This window comes from Leucoraja erinacea, unplaced genomic scaffold (assembly GCF_028641065.1).
Source record: "Leucoraja erinacea ecotype New England unplaced genomic scaffold, Leri_hhj_1 Leri_745S, whole genome shotgun sequence".
Lineage (NCBI taxonomy): Eukaryota > Metazoa > Chordata > Chondrichthyes > Rajiformes > Rajidae > Leucoraja > Leucoraja erinaceus.
The window spans coordinates 111-14,528 of record NW_026576669.1 but is presented as its reverse complement, the minus strand read 5'-3'; the positions used below and the strand labels follow the sequence as shown (position 1 = coordinate 14,528).

Sequence of the window (14,418 nt, the reverse complement as noted above, 5' to 3'; positions counted from 1 at the left end):
CATTTCAGAATAATAGTGTTTTAAACCAATAACTCGACACTAGCAGTGGGAATAAATAAATAAATAAATGGAGCACAGCTTTCCAGCCCCTTATCTCATTGGCCACGCTCGGCTGCAAATTGGTGTCAATCTGGTGGACCATCTTCCTCTAGTCGTGCGGGTGGGGGATGGGGGCCTCACAAGTGTAACAGCTTAGGGCCTCTCTTCATCTAAATCCGGCCCTGTTTGTTTGACATATCAGATGACACCTTATAGAGTTAATAGGATCAACACAAGAAACCAGGCTCCCCTTGTAACAGTGAGAAATCACTGCTACCAATGTTTCACACATCCTTTTGTTGCGGCCTTGCAAAAAGAGAAACTTTTTTTAAAAAAGAAAATCAACTTTATTCAGAATATACAGTATATACAAAACAAGAACTTGGAAAATTCTACCAACATTCTTGGAGGTTGTACATACATTTGTTTGCCTCACTTCCTAATGTTCAGAAATGTTTTGCCTGGCACCCTTGTCATTCATGTGGCCTCCTGGGGTGATATCCCTTCTTTCATTTGATGGCAAAGAGATAAACATGTTATTTTACTTTGGGCACAAAGAGCCAAAGGTGACTGGTGATAACTGACAGACGTGATGAACAGGCAGAGAAAAGTTCACCCAATCAGGCCGGGTGTGACAAATGCAGTGATTCTGTTGCTATCCTGTTCTGGGCTTGTATTGGATCCAGGCAGTTCCACCACAGACACACTGCAATTTCATTGCTGTCATTTCTTGCAAAAACTAGTTTCACTTTCTTGCAAAAGCTAGTCTGGAGAACGGTTTCGGCCCGAAACGTCGCCCATTTCTTTCGCTGCATATATGCTGAGTTTCTCCACCATTTTTGTTTACCTTCACTTTCGAGGTTGAGTTTCTATCCAGCATCAGGAAAAGACTGAGTGAGGAAATCATTTCCTGCAGCAACTTCTCAATCGACTCAACAGTAAAAGTGCAGCTAAAGCTGTGAACAGAAATTCAAAGAGCTTTGTATCTAATGAGCACCATGAGGTAGAGAACACTGTAATTCCTTCTGTATTAAGTTGATGTGTTAATCATTGTTGGTTTGCAAGTATGTGTAATGCGTTACGTTACATTTAATGCATGTAGTTGGTACTGTATGTTCAGAGATACATCATTAAATGTAGGTTAACGTGTAGAAACATAGAAAATAGGTGCAGGAGGAGGCAATTCAGCCCTTCGAGCCAGCACCGCCATTCATTGTGATCATGGCTGATCGTCCCCAATCAACAGTGCCTGCCTTCTCCCCATATCCCTTGATTCCATCAGCCCCTAGAGCTCTATCTAACTCTCTCTTAAATCCATACAGTGATTTGGCCTCCACTGCCCTCTGCAGCAGAGAATTCCACAAATTCACAACTCTCCGGGTGAGAACGTTTTTTCTCACCTCAATCCTAAATGTCCACCCCTTCCGTGGCCCCTGGTTCTGGACTCGCCCAACATTGGGAACATTTTTCCTGCATCTAGCTTGTACAGTCCTTTTATAATTTTATTTGTTTCTATAAGATCCAGAAAGAAAGTTATTTCAAGCTGATGAATTTTCATTATTAGAACAACATCTTATCTCCTATCTGGCAAAATTACAGCCAAACTTCAGAAAGCAAATGTTTGTTGTTATTCAGACTACTTGTATGTGTCATAGTTTCTCTGTCACTGTGGTTACATGTGTGTTCTATAGACAAAAGTGGGCTTTTTGATCCACCATCAGGGCCGGATTAAGACCCATAGAGGCCCTAAGCACTTAAAAGATTTTGGTGCCCCAATATATATGTAATTCAAAATATTAACAATAATAAACCATAAAATACATTTTTATTTTTCAAAATGAAACAAAACTAACAGTAAGATGGAAAATAATGTTTAGTTTTGTATACTTCCGATCATATAAACCACTTCGAATATTATTTTAGCAACTTTAAAGTGATTTCTTTTGTGCCGTAATCCATTTACCATTTCTGTGGTACCCCCCTTCCCTTGATGCTCTAAGCACGTGCTTATTTTGCTTAATGGTTAATCCAGCCCTGTCCACCATCTACACTAATCCTTTTTGATACCAGTTCAATGGATATTTATTGTCACAAATGCAAATAATCAGTACATAGTGAAATTCATTTTGCATACAATGCCGGTGCCATCATGTGTGATGCCATTTCATTGAGTTCACCGTCTGGATTCCCGTGTGCTCGTTCTACCGGAGCGACTCCCGATCCCCTCCGTCGCCAATGACCGGCTCGGCCCGCGAACCGTCGTCCCTCTCATCTCCTCGCCGGACATCTTATGTCCCGGGGGCAACCTCCTGCAGCCTACCTTCGAGGCACTGGAAGCATTAACCCGGTTCACCGCCCTACCGGCCCTTGATCTCCACGCCCAATTTCTCCAGTAACTCCATCCCAGTATTCCACATCCGATGAGCTATCGGGCGGTTCTGCGTCCAAGGAGCCTCCAAGCGAGTCCAGCCGCCCGCTGAATGCGCCCGGTTTCGGCTCTTCTACCGTCTGATGGACTGTCCAGTGACGGAGCCTCCGGCGGTTCCACGTCTAACTAGTTCTGGGTTGGTTCGGCCGTCCGACGAGTCTTCTGTGGCTTGGTGATGCAGTGCTCGACTAGATACATCTTAAACATTGTTCCTGTCTCAACACGCACTCAGGCGCTGGGTTTAGATTTAAACTATCCTCCTCTGTAACTAATTCCTTCTTGAGCTCTCTCTAAGCCTCTTATCTTTCATTCTAAATCTATGCCAGCAGGCAGGTTTGCCACTGCTACACGGGTGGGTTTAAACTAAATAGTGTGGGAGGGGGGCGGAGACAAATTTGAAATGCAAGGATGGAGTTAAAGGGAAAGAGAGTATAGGGAAAGTTAAAAAAGACCCCAGAATTAACGGGGCGGAAAGCTCATGAAGGGAAAAGAGAGTATGGCCAAGTGAAATAGGAATGCAGGTAAACTGGGAAAATCAGGTTGGTTCAGGACCTCAAGAAAGTGAGTTTGTAGAGTGCCTCTGAGATAGATTCTTAGAGCAGCTTGTACTGGAGCCTACCAGAGAGAAGGCAATTCTGGATTTAGTATTGTCTAATGAGCCCGATTTAATAAGGGAACTCAAGGTAAAGGAACCGCAAGGAGGTGGCGAGCATAATATGATAAGTTTTAATCTGCAATTTGAGAAGGAGAAGGTTAAATCAGAAGTGTCAGTGGTGCAGTTGAACAAAGGGGACTATGAAAGCATAAGAGAGGAGCTGGCCAAGGTAGACTGGAAAAGGATCCTAGCAGGAATGATGGTGGAACAGCAATGGCAGGAATTTCTGGGCATAATCCAGAAGATGCAGGATCATTTCATTCAAAAGAGGAAGAACGATTCTAAGGGGATTAAGAGGCAACCGTGGCTGACAAGGGAAGTTAGGGATGGAAAAAAAAGAAAAGAAAAGGTGCATAACATAGCAAAGAGTAGCGGGAAGCCATATGGGCTCTGCCCGGTGGCTCAGCACTTCAACTCCGCCTCCCATTCCATATCTGACCTCTCTGTCCTGGGTCTCCTCCATGGCCAGAGCGAGCACCACCTGAAATTGGAGTAACAGCACCTCATATTCCGCTTGGGGAGTCTGCATCCTGGGGGCATGAACATTGAATTCTACCAATTTTTGTAGCCCTTGCTGTCTCCTCCCCTTCCTATCTCTCCCTCAGCCCTCGGGCTCCTCCTCCTCCTCTTTTTTCCTCTCTTCTCCCCGCACCCCCCCACCCCCCATCAGTCTGAAGAAGGGTTTTGGCTTGAAACGTTGCCTATTTCCTTCGCTCCATTGATGCTGCTGCACCCGATGAGTTTCTCCAGCATTTCTGTGTACCCTGGGCTCTATGGGACTTTGGTGAAGCTACATTTGAAGTACTGCATGCAATTCTGGTTCCCCCGATACAGGAAGGATGTACAGCTGCAGTTACTCTTGCACTGTTAGCAGCAGGCAATGTTGGGGAAGTTAAAGCCACCCACTATGACAACAACGTTGCTTTTAAACCTTTGTATAATATGTCTCCAATTCTGTCCCTCTACCCCCCTGGTGATCAGGATGCCTATAGTACAGGGGTTTGGAACCTGCAGCCTTAAGGCCACATGCGGCCTTCATAGGCCATTAAGTTCGGCCTTTTGAATGAATACAAATTGTGTAGAACAAATCCTTTTATTTTTATTGATATGTTTTGTTCGTCTTTTATTATTTTAATTTTAATCTTAAAATAAACGTATTTAAAATACCAACGAGTAAAAGAAGATTCAACAAAATAGTCCTCCCCGATTGACGGCCACAATTAAAACATTAGTAAGTCATGAGGGCTATTTTAACAAAATAATGTAAGTTTTGAATTATATCTGATCTGAAGTATGGTCTATGCGGCCTTATTAGATAACAGCCAACTTAATGCGGCCTTTCACCATGAAAAGGTTCCCCAGCCCTGCTATAGTACAATCCCATCGTAATGACTGCACCTTCCTTATTGTTTACCTCAACCACATTTCCCCAGTGGATGTATTCTCCAATGAGTCCTCCCTGTGTACAGCTGTGACATTCTACCTTATTAGTAGTGCATCTCCTCCACCTCCTTTACCTCCCTCTCTATCATGTCTAAAACATCAAAACCTTGAAGCATTAAACTGCCAATCCTGTCCCTTTCACAACCAAGCGACTATAAAGTTATGTTCAAGAAGGAACTGCAGATGCTGGAAGATCGAAGGTACACAAAATTGCTGGAGAAACTCAGCGGGTGCAACAGCATCTATGGAGCGAAGAAAATAGGCGACGTTTCGGGCCGAAACCCTTCTTCAGACTGATGGTCTATAGTCTTCAGACTATAAAGTTATAATGTACACAACATCATCCTTCTATACAGGCTCCAGACTGATTCAGGCTCTAAGTTCAACGTCTATTTCCAAAATACTACTTGCATTGAAATAAACTCAGCTCAGCCCCTCAGCCTCACCATGTTCATTAACCTGTCCCTGATTGTCCTTTCTTTGGGACTAACTTTACATAACCTCCATCTTCCCATTAGTCTCTCCATTTGCTGACCTGTTGCTCCATTTCCCACCTCACCGAAACTCTAGTTTAAATTCCATCGCGTAGCACTAGAATAATTTCCTATGAGATATTGGGTACCTACCAGTTCAGGAGAAACTTATCCTTCTTGTATGAGTCTCACCCACCCTTAAAGGGGGCCCAATGATGAATATCAGCACGGGAGCTCCTCAAGGCTGCGTGCTCAGCCCCCTGCTGTACTCACTCTATACTCATGACTGCGTAGCCAGTCACAGAACGAACTCCATCATCAAGTTCGCTGACGACACCACTGTTGTGGGACGTATCACTGATGGGGATGTCAGAATATAGAAGAGAGATCCAGCAACTGTCCATATGGTGCCAGCACAATAACCTGACCCTCAACACCAGCAAAACCAAGGAACTGATTGTGGACTTTAGAAGGAGTAGGATGGGGACCCACAGCCCTGTTTATATCAACGGGTCGATGGTTGAAAAGGTCAAGAACTTCAAATTCCTGGGCGTGCACATCTCTGAAGATCTTTCCAGGTCCGAGAACACTAATGCAATTAACAAGAAAGCTCATCAGCGCCTCTACTTCCTGAGAAGATTACGGAGAGTCGGTTTGTCAAGGGAGACTCTCTCTAACTTCTACAGGTGCACAGTAGAGAGCATTCTGACCGGTTGCATCGTGGCTTGGTTCAGCAACTTGAGCGCCCTGGAGAGGAAAAGACTACAAAAAGTAGTAAACACTGCCTAGTCCATCATCGGCTCTGACCTTCATTCCATCGAGGGGATTTATCGCAGTCGCTGCCTCAAAAAGGCTGGCAGTATCATCAAAGACCCACACCATGCTGGCCACACACTCATCTCCCCGCTACCTTCAGGTAGAAGATACAGGATCCTGAAGACTGCAACAACCAGGTTCAGGAATAGCTACTTCCCCACACAGCCATCAGGCTATTAAACCCAGCTCGGACAAAACTGTGATTATTAATAACCTGTTATTTGCACTTGATCAGTTTATTTATCCATGTGTGTATATATTTATATTATGGCATATGGACACACTGATCTGTTTTTGTAGTAAATGCCTACTATGTTCTGTTGTGCTGAAGCAAACTAGCGCGAACGTAGCGCGAACTCCGCTTCCGTTTGGTTGTGCTAAACGCATGCAATCACATGCTGGTGGGACAGGCCCTTAACACTTTTAAATCCATCCAGTGACTTGGCCTCCACTGCCCTCTGTGGCAGGGAATTCGACAAATTCACAACTCTCAGAGTGAAAAAAAAATTATCACCTCAGTCTTAAATGACCTCCCCTTTATTCTAAGACTGTAGCCCCTGGTTCTGTACTGGCCAAACATTGGGAACATTTTTCCTGCATCTAGCTTCTCCAGTCCTTATATAATTTTATATGTTTCTATAAGAACCCCCTCATCTTTCTAAACTCCAATGAATACAAGCCTAGTCTTTTCAATCAATCCTCATATGACAGTCCCGCCATCCCAGGGATCAATCTTGTGAACCTAAGCTGCACTGCCTCAATCACAATGATTGAGGCAGGATTAGCATGTGGCATGGGTAGCAATTTGAGGTTACAACATGGATGGTGTAGACAGAACCTTTTTCCCAAGATGGAAATGTCCAACACTACGGCATGGCTATACGGTGAGAGGAGGATCCTGGGCAACCTGGAGGTCCTACACTTAACCTACTACCCAACTCCCAAAATTGCAGGACCTCATCTCCCTTCTGAAATATGTCATTGCCATCAACTTGGACAATCAACACTGGGGACTTACCCTCCCCTCTCAGAATATCCAATGTTCTCTCCCAGTCATCATTGACTCTTGCATCAGGGAGGCAACACACCATCCCAGAGTCTTGCCTGGAGACTGCTTCAATTCCGTTAGAAAATAATCAAATGCAGCTTGTCTAATGTGCTGACTACATTGCATACAGAAAGTATTCAGACCCCTTCACTTTTTCCACATTTTGTTACATTACAGCCTTAATTTAAAATGGATTAAATTATTTTTCTTGTCATCAATCTACACACAATACCCTGTAATAAAAAAGCAAAAACAGGTGTTTAGAATTTTTTGCAAAGTAATTAAAAGTAAATAACTAATATCACATTTACATAAGGATTCAGACCCTTTGCTATGACACTCATAATTGAGCTTAGGTTCATCTTGATTCCATTGATTATGCTTGAGATGTTTCTACAACTTGATTGGAGTCCACCAGTGGTAAATGGAATTGATTGGACATGATTTGGAAAGGCACACACCTGTCTATATAAGGTCCTGCAGTTGACAGTGCATGTCAAAGCAAAACCCGCCATAAAGACAAATGAATTGTCCGTAGACCTCCGAGACAAGATTGTGTCGAGTCACAGATCAGGGGAAGAGTATAAAACAATTGCTGCAGCAGTGCAGGTTCCGGAGAGCACAGTGGCCTCCGTCATTCGTAAATGGAAGAACTTTGGAACCTCCAAGACTCTTCATAGAGCTGGCCGCCCGGCCAAACTGAGCAATCGGGGGAGAAGGGCCTTGGTCAGGGAGATGACTAAGAACCCAATGGTCACTCAGACAGAACTCCACAGTTCCTCTGTGGAGATGGGAGAACTTACCAGAAGGACAACTATATCTGCAGCACTCCACCAGGAGTGGTTTCATGACATGTCTGCGAAAGTCCTTGAGTGGCCCAGCCAGAGCACAGACTTGAACCCGATCTAACATCTCTGGAGGGACCTGAAAATAGCTGTGCATTGATGCCCCTGAGAGAGCTTGATAGGATCTGCAGAGAAGAATAATAAAATTTACCCAAATACAAGTGTGCCAAGCTTGTAGCGTCATACCCAAGAAGACATGAAGGCTGTAATCGCAGCCAAAGGAGCATTAACAAAGCACTAAGTAAAGGGTCTGAATACTTATGTAAATGTGATATTTCAGTCATTTCTTTCTAATTACTTTGCAAATATTTCTAAACACCTGTTTTCGTTTATTTATTACGGGGTTTTGTGTGATGATTGATGGTAAAAAATAATAATTTAATCCATTTTATAATAAGGCTGTAACGTAACAAAATGTGGAAAAAGTGAAGGGGTCTGAATACTTTCTGAATGCACTATATTTGTGAGATTGAGGGACAGACCTGCTTCACGTGGTCTGACATGGAATTTGTTAATTTTCTTCTCTTGCAGCAGCAGAATGGGAGATTTGTTGAAAGAGAAGCTCGATCAGCTTCAGTGTCACTTCACGTGGAGCCCACAGAAGGAGACCATTGACCTGGATGATATGGTGTACAGATTACAAGATGCCATAATCTTTGCAGATAAATATCAAGCTGCATCCTACAACCAACTCGCTTTTGTAAACTGCCTGCAAGGCAACAGTGAGGAAGCTATTCAAAACTTACAGGAAGCTGAAAAGATTCTGAGGGAGAACCACAAAGATGCATTTGAAAGAAACAGCATCATCACCTATGGAAACTATGCCTGGGTGCATTACCACATGGGACAACTGGACAAGGCCCAGTCCTACCTCGACAAGCTGGAGATGATCTGTAAACCGCTCACTGATGGTCCTCGCTATACAGCAATGATACCTGAAGTGTATGGGGAGAAGGGATGGTCATTGTTGAGTTCTACTGCTCCACACTATGAGGAGGCTATGGAATGTTTTGAGAAAGCTCTGGAGGAAGATTCCAATAACACGGTGTGGATCATGGGCAAAGCAACTGTTCTGTTCCGTCTGGAATCACATTCTGGAACCCCAGAGAGTCATGAATGTAGTCAGTCAGTGAAGTATCTGCGGCGTGTACTGGAGCTAGATCCAGATGATTCAATGGCCATGGTGCTGCTGGCCTTAAAATTGCAAGGATTCAGTAAAAGTGAAGCAAATAAATTAGTTGAGCAAGCATTGCAGAAGTCCAGTAAGGATCCATATGTGCTTCGATATTCGGCAAATTTTTACAGAGAGGAAGGAGCAGTGGAGAAAGCAATCATTCTATTGAAGCAAGCGTTAGAATTAATTCCACACTCGTGCTTCTTACACCACCAAATTGGAATATATTATAAAATTGAACTGAACAAGCTTGGTGATAGAAATCCTCGCAGCCCCGCAACTCAGCAGCAAACTGAGTTGATCAGTCAATGTAAATATCACTTTGGAAAAGCCTCTGGGTGCCGTCCAAGGTCAGCTATTAGACCAATGTTGGGCTTAGCAGATATTTACATAAGAGATGGAGAGTATTCTAAGGCAGAGGAGATCTACAATAATCTGATGAAATTGGAGGACAACCGTCCAGAAAACATACAGCTGATATGTTTACGGGCTGGGTCATTTGAACTGTATGAGAAAGGATCGGAATCAAGTGCCATCAGCCTATTTCTGAAAGGGGTGAAGATTGAATATGTTTCAAAAGATCAGGAAAAGTGTAAGAAAAAATTGGAGAAGTGGGCAGATAAAAAAAAAGCTTTGCTATGCTCCACATGACAGCAAAGCTCTTGGTGTGAGAGGGTTACTGTATCAGCTGGATGGGAACAAATCCAAGGCTATTGAATACTTTGAAAATGCCCTGGAGATGGATCATGAGAATGAAGAATATCTGCATGCACTTTCAGAATTGCGTAATAGTCATTGAGCACCGCAAGGATGCTTATAATATGCACCGATTTCATCTGATCTAAGGATAGTCAAGTCAACTTTATTTCTATAGCACATTTAAAAACAACTCTCGTTGACCAAAGTGCTTTACAGCAGTGCAGGTACTAATGTGCTACATACAGGGGTACATAGATCTAAAAATACCTACATAAATACATATGTACACCGCTCCCACAGAGGTCCTCAAGAAACACTTGTGAGAGAAATAAGTTTTAAGTCTAAACTTAAAAGAGTTGATGGAGCGGGCAGTTCTGCTGGGAAGAGGGATGCTGTTCCATAGTCTAGGTGCTGCAACCACAAAAGCACGGTCGCTCCTGAGTTTATGCCAAGACCGCGGGATGGTCAGTAACCCCAAGTCGGCTGACAAGAGGGTCCTGGAGGTGGTATGGTGAGTTAGCAGATTTTTATTGTAGGTGGGGGCAAGCCCGTTAATGGCTTTGTATACATAAAGGAGGAGCTTGAAATTGATCCCGAACCACACTGGGAGCCAGTGGAGAGAGGCCAGAATCGGGGTGATGTGGTCCCGTTTTTGGGTGCTTGTCAGAAGTCTCGCTGCGGCGTTTTGGACCAATTGCAGGTGGGACAGGAATGATTGGCTGATGCCAGTGTAATCAAGGCGGGAGGAGATAAATGAGTGGATGATCTTTTCGAGGTCGTCAAATTGGAGGAATGGTTTTATTTTAGCTATCGTGCGAAGCTGGAAGAAGCTAGCTTTTACCACGACATTGACTTGTTTGTCAAACTTCAATGCAGATTCAAATATCACGCCAAGGTTTTTAATGTGAGGTTTGAGTAATGGGGTAAGGCTTCCAAGGCTGCCTGCTATCGTTTTGATTGAGTCTGAGGGGTGAGTGGGATGACCTCAGATTTGCTCTCGTTTAGTTGGAGGAAGTTCTGGTCCATCCAACACTTTATATCCTCGAAGCAGGCATATAATGCTGAATAGATTTGATCGGTTGTTGGGTTTCAAAGGGGGGAGATCGAGCTGTGTATCTTCTGCATAGCAGTGGAAGGAAATGCCGTGCCTTTGAATGACTTGGCCTAAGGGGAGTATATACAGGGAGAAGAGAATGGGGCCCAGGATGGAACCTTGTGGAACCCCGCAGCAAAGGGCTAGCTCGGGAGGAGAAAGAGTTGCCTATGTTTGTAGAGAGAGAAGCTCCCTATCTTGAGGTAGGAGAGGAACCAGCTCAGTGCAGTGCCAGCAATACCAAACCCTGTACAGGAGACGGTTCAATTAGGATGGTGTGGTCCACGTAATCAAACACTGCGCTGATGTCGAAAAGGGAGAGGCAGGATTGCACAGTCAGTCACACGATGTCAATGGTGAGAAGGCAGGTCAGTATGTACCTTCAACAAGGGCAGACTCTGTGCAGTGGTTGAGCCCAAGGAAACAGAACCTGATTGGAAAGTTTCCAAGATAGTATTTGGTGAAGGTAAGCATTAGTTGATTTAGAATTACCTTTTCAAGGACTGTTGAAAGGAAAGGCAGTTTGGAAATAGGTTCGTGGTTGCTAGGCAATTGTGGCCGTCTAGGTTTTAGGTTTTTTCAGAAGGGGCTGGCCCACAGCGTGCTTGAAGCAGGTTGGAACGAGTGTCAGGGGCCAGAGTATTGTTGATGATGGCGAGGAGGTGGGCTCGAGGCTATTGCAATGACATCCTTCAGAAGTGCAGAGGGGACAACGTCGATGGGGCAGGTAGCCAGGTTCATGTGGAGACCGCTTTACAAGGGAGGATAGAGTAATGGAGTTGGGGAACAGTGGAATTAATTAGAACAGAACGGACCAATGATACACCTAGGTCATGGGTAGGAGGGGAAAATATTCATTCCGATGTTCTTAAACTTATAGCTGGTTGAAAAATGTAATAACATTCTTCACACGTAGCAGGGGACCCAGCTAAGCTGGTACTAGGGGGCAGGACATATGACAGAGGTAATGGCACTAAAAAGAACCTTGGAGTTATGGGCGTTTTTGAAGCCCCTCTCTTCTTAGGGCCTATCGGTGGCATCATTGAGCCAGGGCCAGGCTTCAGTCTTAGGCTTTTCCAATTTAAGAGGAGAACAGAATCCAGGAGGAAGAGAGCAAGTGGTACGTGGTATTGAATAACTAAAGAAATTAGGTCGTCAGTGCTGAGATGGAGGAGAGAGGCGGTCGATGGTGCAGATGTCGGGGTGCGGGGCTATGAGAGCCTGAAGAGAACTTACTGGCACTCGAAGAGTTTACATAGCGGGAGTAGTATGAACAGGAGACTAGGTTGGATGATGTGTGTGTGTTACTAATTAATATTCTGATAGCATCTTCTTTGGAATGAAGGGGCTCTAGTTATGAGTGTGAAGTTTTTCAAAAAACTGATCTTGGCTTTCATTATATACTTTTTTTTTTTAAATTATTCTACTTTTAAAAATAATTACACCGTCAAGCAAACCAATCAATTGGGAATTTAGTTCTGTAAGCTGTGGAAATTGTGGTTAGTGTGGAAAGATGGGAATTGTAATAAATTGAAGCAGCGTGGAACCAGATATCGTTGATCGGAGCATGGCAAGTTTCCTCATCTGGAGTTATTTCACCTCAATCATTTATACTCTTTATTTTTTTTCTTGTTTTTCTCAATGCACAATTATAAACTTTGGCATGATTTAATTTTCAGGATCAGGGGTCTGTGTGGGGAGGGGAGGGAGGGTACCAGGATAATTAAATGGGGAGGGGGGCTGGGATTTCAAGAGATGATATTATTGATAAGGAAAGATTCAGGTGGACATTAACAGGCATAATAATAATCAAGGACAAGGTCGCCTACAAAACTCTAATCCATTTTGAAAGATTACAGGAGTGGATTGGTAATGGAACCAGAAAATTGGAAGTGAGATTAATGGAAGATGAACCCTTCCACGTGGCATCCCAACAGGCGTGGATATAGCCAGATGGAAGTTCTGTAATACTTTGTACTATAATGACTATAATACTTTCTACTCTGTACCTTTGACCAGAAAAACGTGGCGACTCTTTGTGTACTTTGAATTTTGTATGCAAAATAAAGAATTTCACTGCACCCAAGTTACATGTGGGAAAATAAAGTATCATTTAATTAGGAATCGTTCAACCCTCTGTGTAAAAACAAACCAGGCCCCGCATATCTCCACTATACTTTACCCCATCACTAAAAAACTATGCCCTCTTAACAGGGCCGGCTCATTAAGCCGATTTGACCGATTGCTCCCAATTGGTCCCCGTGCCTAATGGGGGGAAAGGAGGAATCCCGCACTAATGTTCCGTTATTCCATACGGAAATATGAATTCTCTTTTTTTGTTTAAACGAACATGTATAAACACCGCTGCACGGCCATCAGACACAAACGATTTCGTTAACTCGTACTGTTTGAGCACTTCTTACATGAAGACGCAAGGAACAAGTGTTACACAATGTCATCAATCTGCATCCATCCACATTCCTCAGTAAATGGTTATTGCGTTTTGAACGAGTTATTAATGACGCCGTTGTTCCTTTGAATTAAAATTCACGCAGCAGCGTCAATAATACTGTTTAAAAAACACAATTACATTTAATGAGGAATGATCGATGACACCATTGAGAATTTCTTTAAACTCACCAATCATGAGTGAGGGCCCATGGACTGCGAGAAGGGGCTTTCTTACTGGGTGCAGGTTAGTCATTTCACCTACCGGGACCCACGTTGCGGTTCTCTCTGTGTTTTGCTCTCTCTCCCTCCTTCTCTCTCTCAAGGTCTCTGCTCCCACTCCCCATCTCGGTCTCTCTCCCGCATCCCAATACCTCTCTAGCGCCCTGTTGCCTCAGCATTCACGGAATCAGTGACCTTAGTGTGGTAGACAAAAATGTGGGAGGAAACCCAAGCCGGGTGCGGCAGCCGGCCTTGCCGCCTGCGTTTTCCTTCCGCACTCTGTGTTTTTTGTTTGGGCTCTGAAATTGGAAGTGGCTCAGCGGGCCGGGCAGCAGCTATGGGAGAGAGGGTTGCGTTTATGGTTCACGCACCCCTTCTTCAGACAATCACAAAGTACTCTCACAAACGGGAATTAATTCAGTCTGCCCCCACGAAGGAGTCTTCTATCCAAGAGGCAATGCACTTGTCTGGACTGCTGAGTTACTCCAGCTTTATGTCTATCTTCAATTTCAGAGAAATACCAATTTCTCACGGGGGCTTATAAAGTGCTCTAAAACAATCGGGGGACCTCTGAACACAACTCCAAACCCCCTCATAGTCCCACTATTTCCCAGTTAGAAACACTTCTGAAAGACTTATAAAAACATCGGAAAACATTGGACGCCCTCTAAACATCTCTAAAACACGTTTACAACCCTCTCTAAATAGGATGCTACAATGGTGACGTGGATTAGGCTGGGATGAGTGGGCAAATGGCTGCAGGATGAAGTATATGTGCAAGAAATGTGAGGTTACCACTTTGGTGGCAACAAACGGAAAGTAGAATATTAGATGTGGCCCGTGTGGTGGACACGGGTTATGGAGAGAAGGCCAGGGGACGGGGATAATGAGTTGGATGATCAGCCCATGATATATGAAGGCGGGGGGTGGAGGGGGGGTGGGTGGGTGTGGGGGGGGTGGGGTAAGGCTCGAAGTGCCGAATGGACTACTCCTAGCACCTATTTTCAATGTTTCTTATCTGAATGGTGGCCGATA

At 44.1% G+C, this 14,418-nt stretch overlaps 1 pseudogene; it reads left to right on the top strand.

Moving 5' to 3' along the window:
• Nucleotides 1-431: 431 nt before the first annotated feature.
• LOC129694649 (interferon-induced protein with tetratricopeptide repeats 5-like) lies at nt 432-10,615 on the top strand (annotated as a pseudogene).
• The last annotated feature ends 3,803 nt before the right edge of the window (nt 10,616-14,418 follow it).